Below are 20008 nucleotides of genomic sequence, written 5' to 3'. Positions count from 1 at the left end.
ACAGGTTTTGACCAATCGCGTATATCCGTCCTCTTCGTCTTGCCCAGTATCTCTGATTGTAATATTGTCAGTTACCTCATGTTCATATTTGTTTTTGCCAAGACAACTTGTTTCAGAGTCAAGGATAAAAAATTATTTTTATTTAATTGTTAATTTTCTGAAAAATTAAAACATATTTTTTTTAATTACTAATTTTTTAGAAAATTAAAAAATATTTGTTTTTTATTATTATTTTTTAGAAAATTAGAAATTATTTTTATTCAATTATTTATTTTTGAAAAATTAGTTATAATTCTCGATTTATTATTAAATTTTCTAAGAATTAAAAAATAATGTTAAACATCAATAATTTTTGTAGAAATAATCTTTTTTTGAAATTATTTACAAATTGTTAGGTAAATAAAAATAAGTTAAAAAAAATTTATTTTTTTGGCACTTAATATATTGTATTTTGGCTTATTAATGATTGCTTTGACATTCAAAAAATAAATAATAAAAATTTTTTTTTGCCGATCACTGGTCACGAAGATGCGGAAAAAGCCCGAAAAGGTTACTAAATTAATATAATAATAAATAATTTCAATATTTTTATAAATCTGAAAACTGGTTCTTTTTTATATATTTAGAATAGGTGCTCCTATCGTGTCACGTCGTGTCTAAGATAGGTTAAGATAGGTTATATTTCTTTCTTATACATAACAACAGTCGCAGTACTGCGGATATCGTTCCGTTATTGCAGCGTTATATGCGGTAAAAGCAACAGAAGTAATTACGGAACGATCTTGCAGCTGTGCTCAATGACGTCACATCGTCAGTACTTACAGTGAATACAGAATCGCAGCCAATATCAGAAGTGGGATTCGGGATTTGACTGGCTCGGGCATCTCGAGTGGAGGTGTGCGAAACAAGACGGACATCGTTTGGTGACGATTGTCGCGGATATTGTGCGGTGACGATTTACCGGCGTCGTTGGGTGACGAGCGGCGGCATATCGCTCGGTGGCGATTACCACTGATATCGTTCGGTGACGATATACTGGCATTGTTTGGTAGCGAGCGGCGGCATATCGTTCGGTGACGATTGCCACGGATTCGTTCGGCATTGTTTGGTGACGATTGCCAACGGGTATCGTTCGGTGACGATCGGCAGACATTGATCGGGGTGACGATTGCGCAGCAGATATCGTTTGGTGACGAGTGCGCAACAGATATCGTTCGGTGACGATTTACGAGAGACATTGTCGGTTGCGGTGAGAGTGGTGCATTGCTCGGTGACATTGTTTGAAGACAATTACGGTGTGAAAGAGGCTCGAGGTCGGCATCGTTGGGGCGTGGTCGGCCATATTGGAGAACGTTGGCGCGAAAGTGGTAGCGTGGCCATTGTGCATGCCGGGAGACGGTACGGCAGCCATATTACCAGTGAAGTCGCGAGGATCGATATATCGATAGTGCGCGGTGTGACGCCAGGGTGTAAATCGATATATCAATAACGCAGTGCAAGGGCGGAGACATGAGTAAAGAAATGAAGAAAAATCCAATGAACTTAAAAGTGGCGGAGCTGAAGGAAAAGTTAGCAGCATTAGGATTGCCGGTATCAGGCACAAAAGCGGAACTGGTGAGCAGGTTATGCGCGGCTGATCCGACAGGAGAGTGGGCGAGAAATCTCCAGATGGAAGAAGATGATTCTCAGGGAGCGGCAACAGGAGCATCTGCATTGGGGATGGAGGAGCTGTCACGTGAGGTTGCACTGTTGAGAAGAGAGAGAGCAATAATGGAGCGAGAGCTGAGGTTAGCGGAGCAAGAAAACAAGCTGTTGAGAGGCTCACCAAGGTCGACTGCAAGCTCGCAACAAGCACCACACAAAATTGGTGTAAAATCGATGATCGAGTTATTGTGCGATTTCGATGGAGTCAAGCCGTTGTTCTGCAATTGGGAACGTCAAGTGAAACTACTGTGTACGACGTATCAACTAGATGATAACGCAGCCAAGATTCTTATTGGTGCAAGAGTAAAAGGCAAAGCGTTACAGTGGTTACACTCCTCGCCGGAGCATATCGAGATGAGCGTAGAAGATTTATTGAAGAAGATGGCAGAAATGTTTTATTTGCGGCCAAGTAAGATGGTGCTACGTAAGGAGTTTGAGAACAGAAGATGGAAGCCGAGTGAAACTTTTAGCGACTATTATCATGCTAAAATTGTGCTCGTCAATAATGTGCCCGTAGAAGATGCTGAACTCGTAGATTATATTTGTCGGGATTTTTGATGTATGTTGCGCTCCTGACCTACGCTATAGACAATCGTCGCCAGATGGTAGCGGCCCGGGAACAGCGGTTGTCTTTTGTCTCGTCGCTCGTCGCGAGTCGCGCCTCGCCTACCGTTGTTAGTTTACGTTCGGCTTCGCATGCGTGCAAGCACGAGTCATTTTTGCTAGATTCAATTAACCACGAATTTCACTTGCGTTACGAATTCTGCCACAATATTATTGATGGCATTGCGGACACACAACTGCAGAATCAAGCAAGAATACAGCGTTTTAAGTCAAAAGCGGAGCTGTTGGCGGCTTTTGAAAAAATTACCATCTCGGATTGGAAGAATCGGAGTGGAAGGAGTGTGCAGAGCCAGAAGACGAGCAGTAAGGTGGCTACTTCAAATTCGACTGAGAAAGCTGAGAAGGACACTAGTAAGGGTCAACCGAAGACAATCAGGTGTTACAATTGTGGCAAGATGGGGCCTGGGCCAAGGAATGTCAGCAGCCACCAAAGGAGAAAGGAGCATGCTTCAATTGTGGGGAAGTAGGACACGTAGTAAAAGATTGTAATAAAGGTCAGGTGAACTATGTCTATGAAACGTTGTCTCATGATGAAGAGTTTAAACAACTTGTAAATTATAAGATAAGTAATTCGAAAGTGGATTATTCATTTCAGTTAGAAACGTTGATAGATACAGGGAGTCCGGTCACGTTTGTAAAAGCAAAGTATTTACCTAGTCATTGTATAGATAAGTTGGATGTTGCTGATAAACTTTGTGGTATCAACAATAGCAAGTTAAATGTATTGGGAAGTGTCAAAGTACATATTTGCTTAGATGGAATAGAGAAAAAAGATTTAACTGTATATGTAGTTCCTAACAATACTATGAGAGTATCAGCTGTAATGGGTAAGGATATTTTAAAAGTATTTAATTTGAGTTTAACTAAGCCATCCGAAATAGGCTATGATACAGCTGTAGCTGAAATTCTAAATATTGAAGTTAAAGATGAAGTAGACATTGTAAACGAGTTGAACATAAATCCGGAAATTCCATTTGAGTATCAGGAACAACTAAAGGAAGAATTTAGGCATAAGTATGTGGAAGCCGAGAAACCTGTGGAGCCGAAAGTTAAAACGGAGTTAAAACTCGTTCTTACTGACACTAAACCTTTCCATTATAATCCGCGCAGATTGTCGCAACATGAAAAGAAAGAATTAAGGAAAATTTTGGATGATTTGTTGCAGAAAGGTGTAATTAGAGAAAGTGAGTCGGAATATGCCTCCCCCAAATAGTCTTAGTTAAAAAAAAGAACGGTGAACTTCGTATGTGTGTAGATTACAGACATTTAAATAAAATCATTTTGCGTGTAAATCATCCAATACCAGTAATTGAAGAGCAGATAGAAATAGTTGGAGACAAATGCTATTTTAGTATCTTGGATCTTAAGGATGGTTTTTACCACATAAATGTTGACGAGGAGTCAAGGAAGTTTACTGCATTTGTTACTCCGTTTGGAGTATTCGAGTTCACGAAAATGCCCTTTGGATTAAAACCGGCTCCACAGAAGTTTCAAAAGCATGTAAGTAAGTCTTTCAAAAAACTAATTGAGAGTGGTGATGTAAGCGTATATTTTGATGATGTAATAGTAGCTACGGGGTAACTTTAGAAGATCACATACGAGTGTTAAGTCAAGTTTTCGAAATATTGAACGAAAATCATCTTGTACTTAGATTAGATAAATGTAAGTTTTTATATACTGGTGTAGATTATTTAGGATATTCAGTAAGTAGCGAGGGCATAAGACCGACTAAAGCTGGTGTGCAAGGGGTAGTGGATTTTCCGATACCTCGGGATGTCCATAAGGTTCACTCTTTTGTTGGTCTTTGCTCTTATTTTCGCAAATATATAGAGAACTTTTCGATTAGAGCGAAACCGTTGTATGACTTAGGGTAGACCGGGGCACGTTGTCACACATTTTTTTCAATATTTTTTGTATTTTTTACATTCAATATTTGAGAGTATTGTGATATGCCAAAATTTCGAGTGAACCCTCAGCTTCAATTGGACAGTATCGAATTTTGTGTGATTGTTACTCTACAGTTGTTACATAACAATAAATAACGACAGGTTGCTTGTGACAACGTGCCCCGTGACCGGGGCACGTTGTCACATCAAATGTAATTGCATGCAAAATGTTATCCAAACTGTATTCAACGTAAATATCAATATATTATAGTGCGCTGCAATGTAAAAAAGTAAAATTCTTCACAGAAACATTTATTTTATTTCAAAAAAGTACAAAAAGCACGAAGTTTTCGTCTTAATCTAAATACAAGAATTCCACTCGAATGCGCAACTTATTGATCGTTAACAGCAAGACGAATTACTTCTAGATCGACTACTGCGGCTCTCACAGTTTTCCGTTTGTAGGAGCGCACCATATCCCAATTGCACCTATGACATTAAAATTCGTGACAACGTGCCCCGAGGGCATTTTTTTACTCCAAACAGCCTCATGGCCGACACGTTTGAGATATTCATAAGGTTAGGTATTGCACGCGGTAGGTAAAAGTACATACTTTAAGATAATATAAAGGTCTATTCTGAAAAAACATAAGCTTCATGTCCAGTACGTTGAATATTAGACAATAAAATTTTACTTACGGTCGCAAAAAACTTTCAAGTTGATTTTACGTCAACACGGCTGGAGCAATCTCAACACTGTAAACACACCAAAGATGGGCATACACAAACACGTTTTGGGAATGACGGGTGCTGCCCTCTGGTTATTAGTTTTTTAAATAAAGCCGATGTGACAACGTGCCCCGTGTGACAACGTGCCCCGATCTATCCTACTAAAAAAGGATGCTAGCTTTCAGATGGGAGAACGAGAATTAAAGTCTTTTGATGATTTAAAAGATCCGCTAGTCAGAGCTGCTGTATTGGCTGTGTATAATGCTAAAGATAGTACAGAATTGCACTGCGATGCAAGCTCTATAGGATTTGGAGCGGTCTTGTTACAAAAGAAAGCGGACCGTAAGTTACATCCTATTTTCTATTTTTCGAAGCGTACGACCAACACAGAGAGTAAGTACCACAGTTTCGAGCTAGAAATTCTGGCTATTATTTATGCGATAAGACGTTTTTGCAATTATTTGATTGGCATAAGATTCAAGATAATTACAGATTGTAACGCGTTGAAACTCACTCTAGATAAGAAATATTTGAACCCTCGAATTGCCAGGTGGACATTGGAGTTGCAAAACTATGACTATACTATTGAACATCGAAGTGGAGATAAAATGAAACATGTAGATGCTTTAAGTAGAGTAACTGATGTTCTGATAGTGGAAGGGAATTCCTTCGAGTTTAATCTATCGGTTTGTCAAAGCCAAGATGCTAAAATCAAAGAGTTGCGTGAACAGTTAGAGAAAAAGGAGGATCGCAATTTTGAGCTAAGAAATGGTATTGTATATCGAAAGATGGGAGACGGCGTGTTGTTTTATGTTCCCGAGAGTATGGAATCTAATGTAATATATAAATACCACGATAGTATGGGTCATTTAGGATTAGATAAAGTAAGAAGTATTATTAAAAGTAGCTATTGGTTCCCAAATATGAAGAGAAAGATAGAGAATCATATACAGAATTGCCTTAAATGCATAGCATTCTCACCGAGTAGCGGTAAGGTGGAGGGATTCCTGCATTGTATCCCAAAGGGGAATGTTTCTTTTGCAACGTTACACATTGACCATTATGGTCCAGTAGACAAGCAACGTTTGTTTAAGCAATATATATTTTTAGTAATTGATTCGTTTACTAAGTTTGTAAAACTATATGCTACTAAGTCTACTACTAGTAAAGAAGTTATTGTTTGTCTTTCACAGTACTTTGCGTATTACAGTAAACCAAGTGTTATCGTCTCAGATAGGGGAACAGCGTTCACATCTAGTGAATTCAGTGAGTTTGTTGTAGAAAATGATATAAAGCATGTTAAGATAGCGACCGGTTCCCCTCAAGCTAATGGACAAATTAAACGTGTAAATTGCGTTGTGACTCCAATGTTGGCAAAAATAACTGATAGTTCAGTGGGTGACCACTGGTATAAAATGTTAGAAGAGGTCGAATATGCTTTGAATAATACTATACACAAAACTACTAAAGAGATTCCGAGTAAATTGCTGTTTGGAGTTACACAGCGTGGTAAAGTGACTGACAATGTAAGAGAATATATTGAAAATGATGTAAATGAGAGAAATCTAGATTTAAGTAAGATTAGAGATACCGCTGCGAAAGAAATTGAAACTAGTCAAAAGTATGCCAAAGATCACTTTGATCGCAAAAGAAAAGAGCCGCATCAGTATGAAGTAGGAGACCATGTGATGGTGCGAAATTTTGAAAGTAAGGCAGGTGTATCCAAAAAGCTGATTCCGATTTTCAAAGGCCCGTACAATATATCTAAAAAGTTGCGTAATGATCGGTATGTAGTTAAGGATATAGAAGGACACCAAATAACTCAGAAGCCGTATATGGGTACATGGGAGGCAGAGAATTTAAGACCGTACGTGGTTTCCGTCTGAATAATGATTTGTCTGTCCGTATAATAATGTTATAGTGATAAGCGATAAGTGAAATAGATGTAAGCGTTTTGAGTTAGTGTTAAGTATTTTAAGCAAAGTTATTATATACATGTATCCTGGTAAGCCCGAGGCCGGGCTAATGTCAGAATGGCCGAGTTGTGAGCATTGTGTTGGTAAGGAGTTAGTAGGATTGTAAAATGTTAAGTTGGCATGGCAGAACAGTCGAGAAGAGTAAGATGTTAGGTTGGTATTGGGAAGTCGAGAGTAAGCAGTTGGCGGGAAGAAAGGAAGCACAGGAGAATAAAGCGTGTTAATCTCGAAAAGCAGTATCGAGTGATTTCTCCCCCCCCCCTACATAAGATTTGGTTGTTTACACCCAACTTTGGGTGTTTACACTCCATTTTCGGTGTCAACGCCTAAATTTTCAGTGTTAACACCGACATTTAAGTGTCGACATCAAAAGTTTCGGTGTCGATACCCAACTTTTGGTGTCGACACCCAAAATTTGGGTGTTGACATCAAAAGTTGAGTTCGACACCGAAACTTTGGGTGTCGACACCAAAATTCGAGTGTCGATACCGAAACTTTGGTGTCGACACCCAAAATTTGAGTGTCGACACCAAAAGTTGAATGTTGACACCGAAACTTTGGGTGTCGACACCAAAATTCGAGTGTCGATACCGAAACTTTGGTGTCGACACCCAAAATTTGAGTGTCGACACCAAAAGTTGAATGTCGACACCGAAACTTTGGGTGTCGACACCAAAATTCGAGTGTTGATACCGAAACTTTGGTGTCGACACCAAAAGGAATGTCGACACCGAAACTTTGGGTGTCGACACCAAAATTTGAGTGTCGACACCTAACTTTTGGTGTCGACGACACTCAGGTTTCAATGGCGACACCCAACTTTTGGTGTCGACACTCGAGTTTCAGTGTTTACACCCAATTATAAAACAAAAGATAAAAATTATAAAATGCAAGGTTAAAACTTTAACTTATTATGAGGCCACATTATACATATATCTAACTTAAATTATATATACCGGGTGAATCTTAAGGGGGGAGACTCGTGTAACACGCTAAAAAGTAAGATAACTTTTGGAATTTTTTTTTGAAGAATTAATGCGACGGATCTTTTTCAAACTGTTAGGGTATTTTATTATACATTTTAAGAGATAAAAAAAATTTTTTTGTTAAAAAATAACGATTGTGTTAGGAACTATGGAGGATACGAGGCCGCGGTCTCGTCGCCGGAGTTGTAAATCGGCGGGCGTTATAGCGCCTGTTGTACTCGTCTGAAACAAAAATAAAAAAAATTTTCTTATTCTCTATAAAATTACATCGTCGATAAACCTAAAAAAGAAGGTAAAAGTGCAAAATTAAGGAAACGGCGGGACTTAAAAAAAAAGTTGCAATTTTAAAAAAAAATTTTCGTTTCTTTTAAGTCCCGCCGTTTCCTTAATTTTGCACTTTTACCTTCTTTTTTAGGTTCATCGACGATGTAATTTTATAGAGAATAAGAAAATTTTTTTTATTTTTGTTTCAGACGAGTACAACAGGCGCTATAACGCCTGACGATTTACAACTCCGGCGACGAGACCGCGGCCTCGTATCCTCCATAGTTCCTAACACAATTATTATTTTTTAACAAAAAAATTTTTTTTTATCTTTTGAAATGTATAATAAAATACCCTAAAAGTTTGAAAAAGATCCGTCGCATTGATTCTTCAAAAAAAAATTCCAAAAGTTACCTTACTTTTTAGCGTGTTACACGAGTCTCCCCCCTTAATGGATGCACCAACTTTTTACCATAGGAGATGAGTTACCGACCGCAACTGTAATGAACCGAACGATCCATAGGTGACACCAGCTTGAATCGACCGCTTCGATCGACGAGTCCGAGGTGATGTACAGGCAAGTTAAAAACTGTGAATCAAATAACGTATATCGTATGTACATACTTTTCTAATATATCCAACTGTCTTACGCATTTTTCTTTTTACATATAATTTTATTTAATAACACGATTTCTTATTATTCTCCATCTATGCGCAACGTATTTACCGCATGTACTACGTTTACGCGAGCGTTACTTTTGTAGTAACTTACAATAATTCACTCGTTTACGCAGAGTAAATTATCGTAAGTTACTACAAAATTTCCTTTACGCGAAGGAATTATCGAAAGTTACTACAGAAGTAACGCTCGCGTAAACGTAGTAATATAGTACGGGATCCGGCCGCGTGATTTATACGTTTATCTGTTATTTTATCGAAATGCGATTTTAATGGAAGATTACATATCAGGTCATACATCGCGGCCGGTGTGCCTAGCAAAATCTTGCCGCAAGTACCCTCAATTAGAGCTGTTTTAATTAAATTTTTTAAGACAACTTCGTTCATTTGTTTGCGAAGTAAATGAAGCGTCATCTGAAAGAGAGTGATCTAAAAAACTTGAAAAAAATAGGTTCCCACCTCTCAGTCTGCCGCAACCTCCTGGCAGCCAGATGCAAAAAGGTTCTTTTTTGTTAATTATCAACGTTCATCGTGTATCGAGACAATTTTTACACAAATTGAAGCTAAATTTTTCCTCTACACGATGGAATATGGTTGCCTGCGTAAAAGCTGCCGCAACTAGTGGTTGCCAGCATTTGAATGACTCGTTCTCGCCTGCGCGAGCTCTTCAATCTTACAATGTGTTACAATGGAATAACCACAGCAATTTTCTTGCATTTCTTTAATATTACAATAGTTCCTAAACAAGTTTTCAAAAATTCCTTTTATAAATAAATTCCGCCGCTCATTTGTCTTCCGGCTCGTCTGAACTCGCAACATCATACTCCAAATCATCAGAATTATCATTCGCGTTTTCAGATCTTTCATTCATCGACACGCGCAATTTTTGGAAATTCGATGTGGCAAAATGCTACAGATCCGTGTTGTATTAAATTACGCGCTGAAGATTGCGGTTGGTTATTAGATGGTTTTTTGAAACCAACGTGGTTCGTTGGGTACCCAACGCCGTTGAAAGTCGAAGATGTATTGCGCGTGTCGATGAATGAAAGTTCTGAAAACGCGAATGATAATTCTGATGATTTGGAGTATGATGTTGCGAGTTCAGACGAGTCGGAAGACGAATGAGCGGCGGAATTTATTTATAAAAGGAATTTTTGAAAACTTGTTTAGGAACTATTGTAATATTAAAGAAATGCAAGGAAATTGCTGTGATTATTCCATTGTAACACATTGTAAGATTGAAGAGCTCGCGCAGGCGAGAGCGAGTCATTCAAATGCTGGCAACCACTAGTTGCGGCAGCTTTTACGCAGGCAACCATATTCCATCGTGTAGAGGAAAAATTTAGCTTCAATTTGTGTAAAAATTGTCTCGATACACGATGAACGTTGATAATTAACAAAAAAGAACCTTTTTGCATCTGGCTGCCAGGAGGTTACGGCAGACTGAGAGGTGGGAACCTATTTTTTTCAAGTTTTTTAGATCACTCTCTTTCAGATGACGCTTCATTTACTTCGCAAACAAATGAACGAAGTTGTCTTAAAAAATTTAATTAAAACAGCTCTAATTGAGGGTAGGGGAGACCGGGGCTAAAAGGTCAGTTTTTTTTCGGTGCCGATTTTTAACAAGAAAATAAATAATTTTAGTTAAACGTGGTATACCACTGTAAAGAGTGAACCTTTAGCTACAAAATTTATATAGGAAATTTTTATCTACGTCGCTTTGTTTGACCGGTATAGAGCAAAAACGACAACGGTGGAAAAATTGAAATCTCAAAAATGCCGGGGTTTAAGCGTCACCCCCCCGGGGCTAATCAGTCACACTGCATTTTCAATACATATACGTACATCTAATCCGGAAAAATAATAGGATAAATTTTAATAATTGTTTTTTAAGAGAAAAATATAAAAATTTATTTAAAATTTTTATGCGAAACATTATTAAAAAATAACAAAAAACGAAATAATACGCTCGATGAAGCAAACAGCTAAACAAATAACAATGGCCAAATTTTCGAGCAAAAATAGGTGTTAACAATTATATATTCAAATTACAATAGTACAATCAAATTAGTTTACGTTTCGACCATACTTGGTCTTCTTCAGAACCGCATATACATAATTAAAGTCGAATTTACAAATAATAGAATCGGGTACGATCCGGCGCTACGAATTTACAATCAAATCTACCCATGTCAGCAGAGAAATCGATCATATTGAATATATATTATCGGATGTTAGTCAAATTTAAAGCTGAGTCGATCGTTTGTTTGTTACGTTGCAATACTTATGTGTGTCCAAGTTGATGGTGTAAGCGAGGCCTTGTCTCCAGACCCTCTTAGTGGCAACTGAATCAGATTTTGAAATTCAGTAGGAGCACGTGAATTTAATAATTAAGTTTGACTCGTAAAATGGACTCACATAAGGGGTCAGTGCAACCAAACGCGAGAGTAATCTTTCCATCGTCAGATAGGAGCGTGTGTTCGTAACTAAAGATTGCGAACGACTGAGACAATATCCGTGTCGCAAGGGCAGAACAACCAAATCATTGTTATTAAAACACTTATGACAACAGCCTCAACACATCAAAATAAGCCTTGTTTAATAATTCTGTGTCCTTGTTTGAATTTATGCCGTTAGGCTGCTCCTTGATGTGTATCATTTCTGCAGTCAGTCTCTTTTTATAGTTATGCTCCACTTCTAAGACACGAACATTGTCCCAGTCAAAAGAATGATCAGATCTGATAATATGCTCAGAGACTACCGAATGCTTGGACGCATTTAATTTGATATTAGCTTTGTGTTCTTTTATTCTAGTGCGTAGCTGCCTCTTAGTCTGACCGACGTAAGAGGCATCACAATCCTTGCAACAGATTTTATAAATTACATTATTCTTATTGAAATGAGCGTTCTTATCCTTCTTTCGTCGTTCGCAATCTTTAGCTACGAACACACGCTCCTATCTGACGATGGAAAGATTACTCTCGCGTTTGGTTGCACTGACCCCTTATGTGAGTCCATTTTACGAGTCAAACTTAATTATTAAATTCACGTGCTCCTACTGAATTTCAAAATCTGATTCAGTTGCCACTAAGAGGGTCTGGAGACAAGGCCTCGCTTACACCATCAACTTGGACACACATAAGTGTTGCAACGTAACAAACAAACGATCGACTCAGCTTTAAATTTGACTAACATCCGATAATATATATTCAATATGATCGATTTCTCTGCTGACATGGGTAGATTTGATTGTAAATTCGTAGCGCCGGATCGTACCCGATTCTTTTATTTGTAAATTCGACTTTAATTATGTATATGCGGTTCTGAAGAAGACCAGGTATGGTCGAAACGTAAACTAATTTGATTGTACTATTGTAATTTGAATATATAATTGTTAACACCTATTTTTGCTCGAAAATTTGGCCATTGTTATTTGTTTAATTATTAAAAAATAATTGTTTTACCTATTCCATAAAACGATTTAGGCACGTGAATACAGAGGTTAACCAAATCGTAAACTCCCCAACGGCACGTCATATTGTCAACGCGGGCAACCACGGGGAACACGCGTGACGGCGTTCCGGTGCCATAGAATCAGCGCGGACCCTCGAGCAACCTAACCAAACCGCGTTTCTCGCGGGGGAGCGATAAATAGCGACATGGGGGGTTAGAAAAGCTCGCGGTGGAGCGCGACCATTTTACCGACTCGACGGCGTCCTCGCGCCGATTCCTCGACGCGCCGACGACGACGACGACGACGATGATGACCACCACCGACACCACCACCACTACAACGCCGGCGACAATGACGCCGAGACGATGCGGCGAACGCTGGACAATGCGGTCGCACGCGCGACTGTCACTGACACAACGACCAACAACGACGATCTACCGCGCGCGCGGCATGTCAACTCTCGCGCGGAAATCGCGGGATCTCAGAGCCGTGCCGTGCCTCGCCGTACCTCGCCGACGTGCCGTGAGCGCGAGCGATCTCAAAAACAACGGTCCGCCATCTTTTCGGTCGGCCAAAACACCCGTTTTGCGACGATACGTGCGTACCATTTCCTTCCTATACAAACTGACGCACGTGCAAGGGAAGACATAATCACGCTCGAGGGAAACCTAACCTGAAATCGCCGTGAGCTGAAGTCGTGCGCCCGGCGCGCCACAGTGACTGACCAGCCCCGGGTGCTTACTGACTGATTAGCCCCAAACACAAGTTTCAGGTTTGATCGCCCACGAAATATTAGACATCAACGATAATGAAAAAACTACACTGGATTCGTGTTCAGCATGCATTACTCTTTATAATCACGTACCTCGAGATTTGGAGAGCAAATATTATTGCAGATATTACAAAATTTCCACGCGCAGAAAATTTCAATTTCACCTTCCGAAAACACGTTAGCCCTCGTAAAAATCATAACACGACAGGTAACCTGCCGAAACTCCGTTGGTCACATAGGTACCATAAGCAGCGTTTACAATGTTAATAGCGAGTTCGCACAATATACAGGTTCCGAGATATTTCATTTGACGCTTCAACCCCGTTGACCTTTTAGCCCCGGTCTCCCCTACTTGCGGCAAGATTTTGCTAGGCACACCGGCCGCGATGTATGACCTGATATGTAATCTTCCATTAAAATCGCATTTCGATAAAATAACAGATAAACGTATAAATCACTACATCAATACATCTTCGACTTTCAACGGCGTTGGGTACCCAACGAACCACGTTGGTTTCAAAAAACCATCTAATAACCAACCGCAATCTTCAGCGCGTAATTTAATACAACACGGATCTGTAGCATTTTGCCACATCAAATTTCCAAAAATTGCGCGTGTCGATGAATAAAAGATTTGAAAACGCGAATGATAATTCTGATGATTTGGAGTATGATGTTGCGAGTTCAGACGAGTCGGAAGACGAATGAGCGGCGGAATTTATTTATAAAAGGAATTTTTGAAAACTTGTTTAGGAACTATTGTAATATTAAAGAAATGCAAGAAAATTGCTGTGGTTATTCCATTGTAACACATTGTAAGATTGAAGAGCTCGCGCAGGCGAGAACGAGTCATTCAAATGCTGGCAACCACTAGTTGCGGCAGCTTTTACGCAGGCAACCATATTCCATCGTGTAGAGGAAAAATTTAGCTTCAATTTGTGTAAAAATTGTCTCGATACACGATGAACGTTGATAATTAACAAAAAAGAACCTTTTTGCATCTGGCTGCCAGGAGGTTGCGGCAGACTGAGAGGTGGGAACCTATTTTTTTCAAGTTTTTTAGATCACTCTCTTTCAGATGACGCTTCATTTACTTCGCAAACAAATGAACGAAGTTGTCTTAAAAAATTTAATTAAAACAGCTCTAATTGAGGGTACTTGCGGCAAGATTTTGCTAGGCACACCGGCCGCGATGTATGACCTGATATGTAATCTTCCATTAAAATCGCATTTCGATAAAATAACAGATAAACGTATAAATCACGCGGCCGGATCCCGTACTATATTACTACGTTTACGCGAGCGTTACTTCTGTAGTAACTTTCGATAATTCCTTCGCGTAAAGGAAATTTTGTAGTAACTTACGATAATTTACTCTGCGTAAACGAGTGAATTATTGTAAGTTACTACAAAAGTAACGCTCGCGTAAACGTAGTACATGCGGTAAATACGTTGCGCATAGATGGAGAATAATAAGAAATCGTGTTATTAAATAAAATTATATGTAAAAAGAAAAATGCGTAAGACAGTTAAATATATTAGAAAAGTATGTACATACGATATACGTTATTTGATTCACAGTTTTTAACTTGCCTGTACATCACCTCGGACTCGTCGATCGAAGCGGTCGATTCAAGCTGGTGTCACCTATGGATCGTTCGGTTCATTACAGTTGCGGTCGGTAACTCATCTCCTATGGTAAAAAGTTGGTGCATCCATTAAGATTCACCCGGTATATATACTTAAGTAGCAGATGATATTTTTTAAATGTTTTTTTAATATTTATTTTTCATTAATTATACATTGTACAATTCATTGTAAAAAAAATATTTTTTAAACATTTATTAAATATTTATTTTACATTAATTATTTGTTTGAACTAATGATTTAGACGCTCGACAGCACACGGATGTGCCTTCGCTTTGGTGTGCGTTGGCAGCATATGTGGAGGGGATGCGCTGCTAGCGCATGCCCAGGGACCATATTCTGTTCGTCGTCAGTGCCGTTAACGGTGTCGGCGCAGTTTCTACACGATACGAAAAACCTGCGCAACGACGCTTATCGAACCGACAGTTATCGGTAGGTAGGAACGGAATACAGGCCCAGCGCATCTCCTCCACATGCTGCCAATGCACACCACAAAGCGAAGGCATATCCGGTGTCGCACATATGTGTCTGGTATATTTATAGTCAAGGTCGGTAAATGGACGCGGCGCACAGTGGGTCGAAGCGTAGGAAATAGCGGACATAGAACCAAAAAATTGAATTATCGAAATATTTATTTTTTTTGCAAATTCTTATAGTAAATTTGTTGTAGATTACTGAAATAACGTCATTCACTCTGAATATTTACGTATTTTCCGTACAGATGTACGATAACACAAGTCATCCTTACATATGTAACTTCTGCGACTTTTCCGCGCTAATGTTTCAGGTTGCCCTATCTGTAAACGGTGTTGATGATCGAATGCACGTTTTTTCTACGTTATTGTTCATGTTTTAGGTAAACAAAAATGATATAAAAGACAGTTTATCGCATTACTTGAATATTTTCCGGGACAATATCTAATCCATGAGAAAAAGTACGTGTTATACAATTTGTAATTAAGTTATAAAAAAATGTTTAACATTGTTAGGATTCTCCATAATTTTATCGTATACAATAAGCCTTGTACTACATACCTATGGCGATATCAAGTGCCGCTAGGTGCCGCTTAGCAAAATATATATAATTTTCTGAGCGAAAGTCGCAAGATTGCAAGTATCGATAGCGAATACTTGCAATCCCATGCCGTGTAATGAAAATGTAAAAGTTGTGGGTACTTTTTTTTATAAAAAGAAGAATTTAAGCGAAAGTTAGGATTACTCGTGGACATAGTCAAGCATGGATCGGGTTTAACACATGATGGAAACACGGCTAGACGTTTCTTTTCTGAAATTGATATTACTGCAGAAATTACAGGATTAGATAAAGAATTAATCAAACGATTTGCAATAATTCTCCAAACAATTTCATGCGGGGAAGCAATAGACGCTAAGAAATTCGGAAAATATGCCATAAAAACAGCAAGATTGTTTGTCCATCATTATGGCTGGTACAATATGCCTTCATCCGTCCATAAATTATTAATACATGGAGAAGGAATTATATCCAACTTCTCTATTCCTATAGGCGCCCTATCAGAAAAGGCAAGCGAAGCTCGGAATAAAGAATTCAGAAAATACAGAGAAGGACACTCACGCAAGATAAATAGAGTAGCGACAAATGAAGATGTTTTACATCAGTTATTAGTTACTTCTGATCCTCTTATTTCGAGTCTTCGATCACGGGATAATTTAAAAAAGAAAGACAAGTTGTTTCCTGAGGCACTGCAACTTTTAATTTAACACTACAGTTTGCAATCTTTGATTTACACACACACACACACACACACACACACACACACACACACACACACACACACACACACACACACACACACACACACACACACACACACACACACACACACACACACACACACACACACACACACACACACACACACACACACACACACACACACACACACACACACACACACACACACACGCACGCACGAGATGCAAATCCGACTGTGCAACCTCCACGTGGTGCATGGGTAGGTAAGAAATACCTAGCAAATGCCAGCGGTAATACTTACTATTTTTAACAAAATTATTTCTTAAAAACCTTTGCTGGGACTATAGAGTAATTTTATTATCATGAAATCATCATTATTGTCATAGAAAATTTATCTTTTTATAAAAAAAAGTACCCACAACTTTTACATTTTCATTACACGGCATGGGATTGCAAGTATTCGCTGTCGATACTTGCAATCTTGCGACTTTCGCTCAGAAAATTATATATATTTTGCTAAGCGGCACCTAGCGGCACTTGATATCGCCATAGGTATGTAGTACAAGGCTTATTGTATACGATAAAATTATGGAAAATTCTAACAATGTTAAACATTTTTTTATAACTTAATTACAAATTGTATAACACGTACTTTTTCTCATGGATCAGATATTGTCCCGGAAAATATTCAAGTAATGCGATAAACTGTCTTTTATATCATTTTTGTTTACCTAAAACATGAACAATAACGTAGAAAAAACGTGCATTCGATCATCAACATCGTTTACAGATAGGGCAACCTGAAACATTAGCGCGGAAAAGTCGCAGAAGTTACATATGTAAGAATGACCTGTCCCATGTGCGAATTTCATAAAGGCTCAGTGCTGGCTTGGTACTGGTGCCAGAGTTACCAGTACTGGCTGACGATTCTGGGCCAGTACAAGCTAAGATCGGGGTCATTACTGGGGCAATGTCGGAATGATAACACGGGTCCCAGTCTTGGCGCCAACTTTGGCCCGACACAGAGTACTAGTACGGGGACAACACTGATTGCCAGTATTGGGCCAACTCCTGGCGCCAACTTTGGCCCGACACAGAGTACTAGTACGGGGATAACACTGATTGCCATATCATACTCGCGGCGTGTTGCTTTCGTGCCGCGGTCGTTACTTCCGGCGCCGCTCGAGCAAAAAGCTTTCTAAATCCCCTCGCGGCGTGTTGCTTTCGCGCGGTTGTTACCTCCGGCGCCGCTCGAGCGAAAATTTCTCCAAGTCCAATTCGGTCTTTCGATACTCGTGGCAATGCTGTGTTCGTATAAGTTACACGACGGTGGCGATCGACTACGAGCGCGAGCGAACGGGAAACGATGCTCCCCGCATCGACTTCGTCGTACGTGCCCCTTTCGTGTACGTATTCCGCAAACGTTTTACACATTTGTACGGACCAAGCGAAACGCGTTTGCACGTCCGTACGTATCGCTCGTGTCGCTCGGCTCGCCGAGCGCACCGCACCTCTTATAGTACCCAACCGGCCGGCCGAGCGATCGGCGACGCACGGTCTTACGCACGGTCGCTTACGGGCGCTGGAGGCAAAATATCGAGACCATCGGGACTTGACCGCTGAGAGCGACGACGACGGCATGAACGCGGTTGTTACCTCCGGCGTGGGCTCTAGCGAAAACTCCCATCGCGGCGTGTTGCTTTCGCGCGGTTGTTACCTCCGGCGCCACCCGAGCGAAAATTTTCTAAGTCGACCCAATACATGCCCAGTACTGAGCCGACTCTCGGCCGTAGATCAATATCATTTCTGGCCTTATACACGGTCAGTACTGAGACGAGACTCGGCTCAGAACAGAATATGGTTGCATGGGGGTACTGGCACAATACTGATCTAGCGGTTTATCCGTACTGGGGCAGCACCACCCATCAAGTCTTGGCAGCCAATATTGTGCCACTTCTGGGCCATGCGGACAACTCTGGCAGAAGTCCGACATTCGCACATGGGGTGTTAATCTACATCTGTACGGAAAATACGTAAATATTCAGAGTGAATGACGTTATTTCAGTAATCTACAACAAATTTACTATAAGAATTTGCAAAAAAAATAAATATTTCGATAATTCAATTTTTTGGTTTTATGTCCACTATTTCCTACGCTTCGACCCACTGTGCGGCGTCAGTGTCGCATGATCGCCACTTTTGCCTCGGTAAATATGTATGGCTCTTACGAAAAAAACACCCTAAATAACACCCAAAAAAACACCAAAAAATAATAGCGTAATTTCGGATACCCAAATGGCGTTTACACCATTTGAGCGTTAACGCCGAGAAAATTTTCGGTGTCATTTTTGGTGTTTTTCTTAGCGTTAACGCTCAAATGGTGTAAACGCCATTTGGGTATCCGAAATTACGCTATTATTTTTTGGTGTTTTTTGGGTGTTCTTTTGGGTGTTATTTAGGGTGTTTTTTTTCGTAAGGGCGATATTCGTTTAATGTGATATTTGAATATATAAATATGATTTTATTTATATAGAGTGTGGAACGGGCTAAGTAAGAGCCAAGCGCTGTTGATGGTGCACAAAGGTTAATTTCTTTATTTATTATAAATCAAAATTTTAAAACGGCACGTTTCGATCCGAATTTTGGACTATCTTCAGCGAGAATATAATAGCGGAGTTATATATATATACATATATATATATGAATAAAAACGACTCAAGACATCACACTCGACGGCGAGGAAAAGTCAGCCTCTATATAGTGCCAGCTACTAAGAGGATTGTATTGCATTGGTAGCAGAATAAAATCATGCCCGTCGAGCGAAAAAATCAGGAGCGTGTAGACACGTGAAAAGACAATAGGTGACTTACTAGGCCCGTTCCACACTTTCTTTGATTTTCACCAGAGCCTTTACACGGATTTTTATTTATATACATAGCAAATTAAAGATATTCAATTAAATACCTTTGATATAATTATATCAAAATAAATTATGTGCTCGGGGGGGTGAGTCGCCCCGGATTCGCGAATGGTCTAAAGCGTGTAGCGATAACTCGAAGGACCAGAGGGACCGTTCCCTCACGAGATGCAACGACATGCAAAACGAAAGCAAAAACGCGAGCGAAAATGCAAAGCCAAGCGACTCACCGTTCGTTGCCCGTTGCCCTCTCGGATGGTGTTCTCTCGTCTCTCTCTCTATTCCTCTCTCCTTCGTCCTTCCCTCGGGTAAGTCCTCCGTTGTAAGCGAGGAGGCGAGCCGGCAAGCAAGCAGGCAAGACACGATAGACAAGCAAGCAGTGCAGGAAGGTAGGCAAGGCCCGAGATAGACAGGCGAGCGGTGCAGCGGACAGAACAGGCAAGCAAAGCACGAGCTCGAAGGGAGTCGACTCCTCGTGCTCCAAAAATGTGAGTGTTGACGAGTTCGCGTTCGAACAGCGAATGTGTGCTCCGGTACTCCATCGTCTCACGCACCTGCGAATTGCGGCGCGAGCGAGTACCAGCTTTTCCAGCAATTGGGCGGGCCACCCGCGGGCGGGCAGCACGAGTCGGGTGA

At 40.0% G+C, this 20008-nt stretch overlaps 1 protein-coding gene across 8 annotated transcripts in view; it reads left to right on the top strand.

Annotated features, from left to right (window-relative positions):
* Window positions 1–20008, top strand: part of LOC139777305 (galectin-7) — a 275279-nt gene that overhangs the window by 51564 nt on the left and 203707 nt on the right. Inside the window, exon 3 of one of the 8 annotated variants that reach the window (XR_011719323.1) lies at window positions 8379–8460. The exons of the other annotated variants lie outside the window; for them this stretch is intronic. The gene's annotated coding sequence lies outside the window, so the exon portion shown is untranslated. Of the gene's footprint in view, window positions 1–8378; window positions 8461–20008 lie in introns of those variants that run through there. 8 annotated transcript variants of the gene reach the window in all.

The sequence above is a fragment of the Temnothorax nylanderi genome, unplaced genomic scaffold (genome assembly GCF_030848795.1).
Source record: "Temnothorax nylanderi isolate EJ_2023f unplaced genomic scaffold, tnyl_v1.0 TNYL_tig0144_pilon, whole genome shotgun sequence".
NCBI lineage: Eukaryota > Metazoa > Arthropoda > Insecta > Hymenoptera > Formicidae > Temnothorax > Temnothorax nylanderi.
This window is presented reverse-complemented; position numbering and strand designations above follow the sequence as displayed.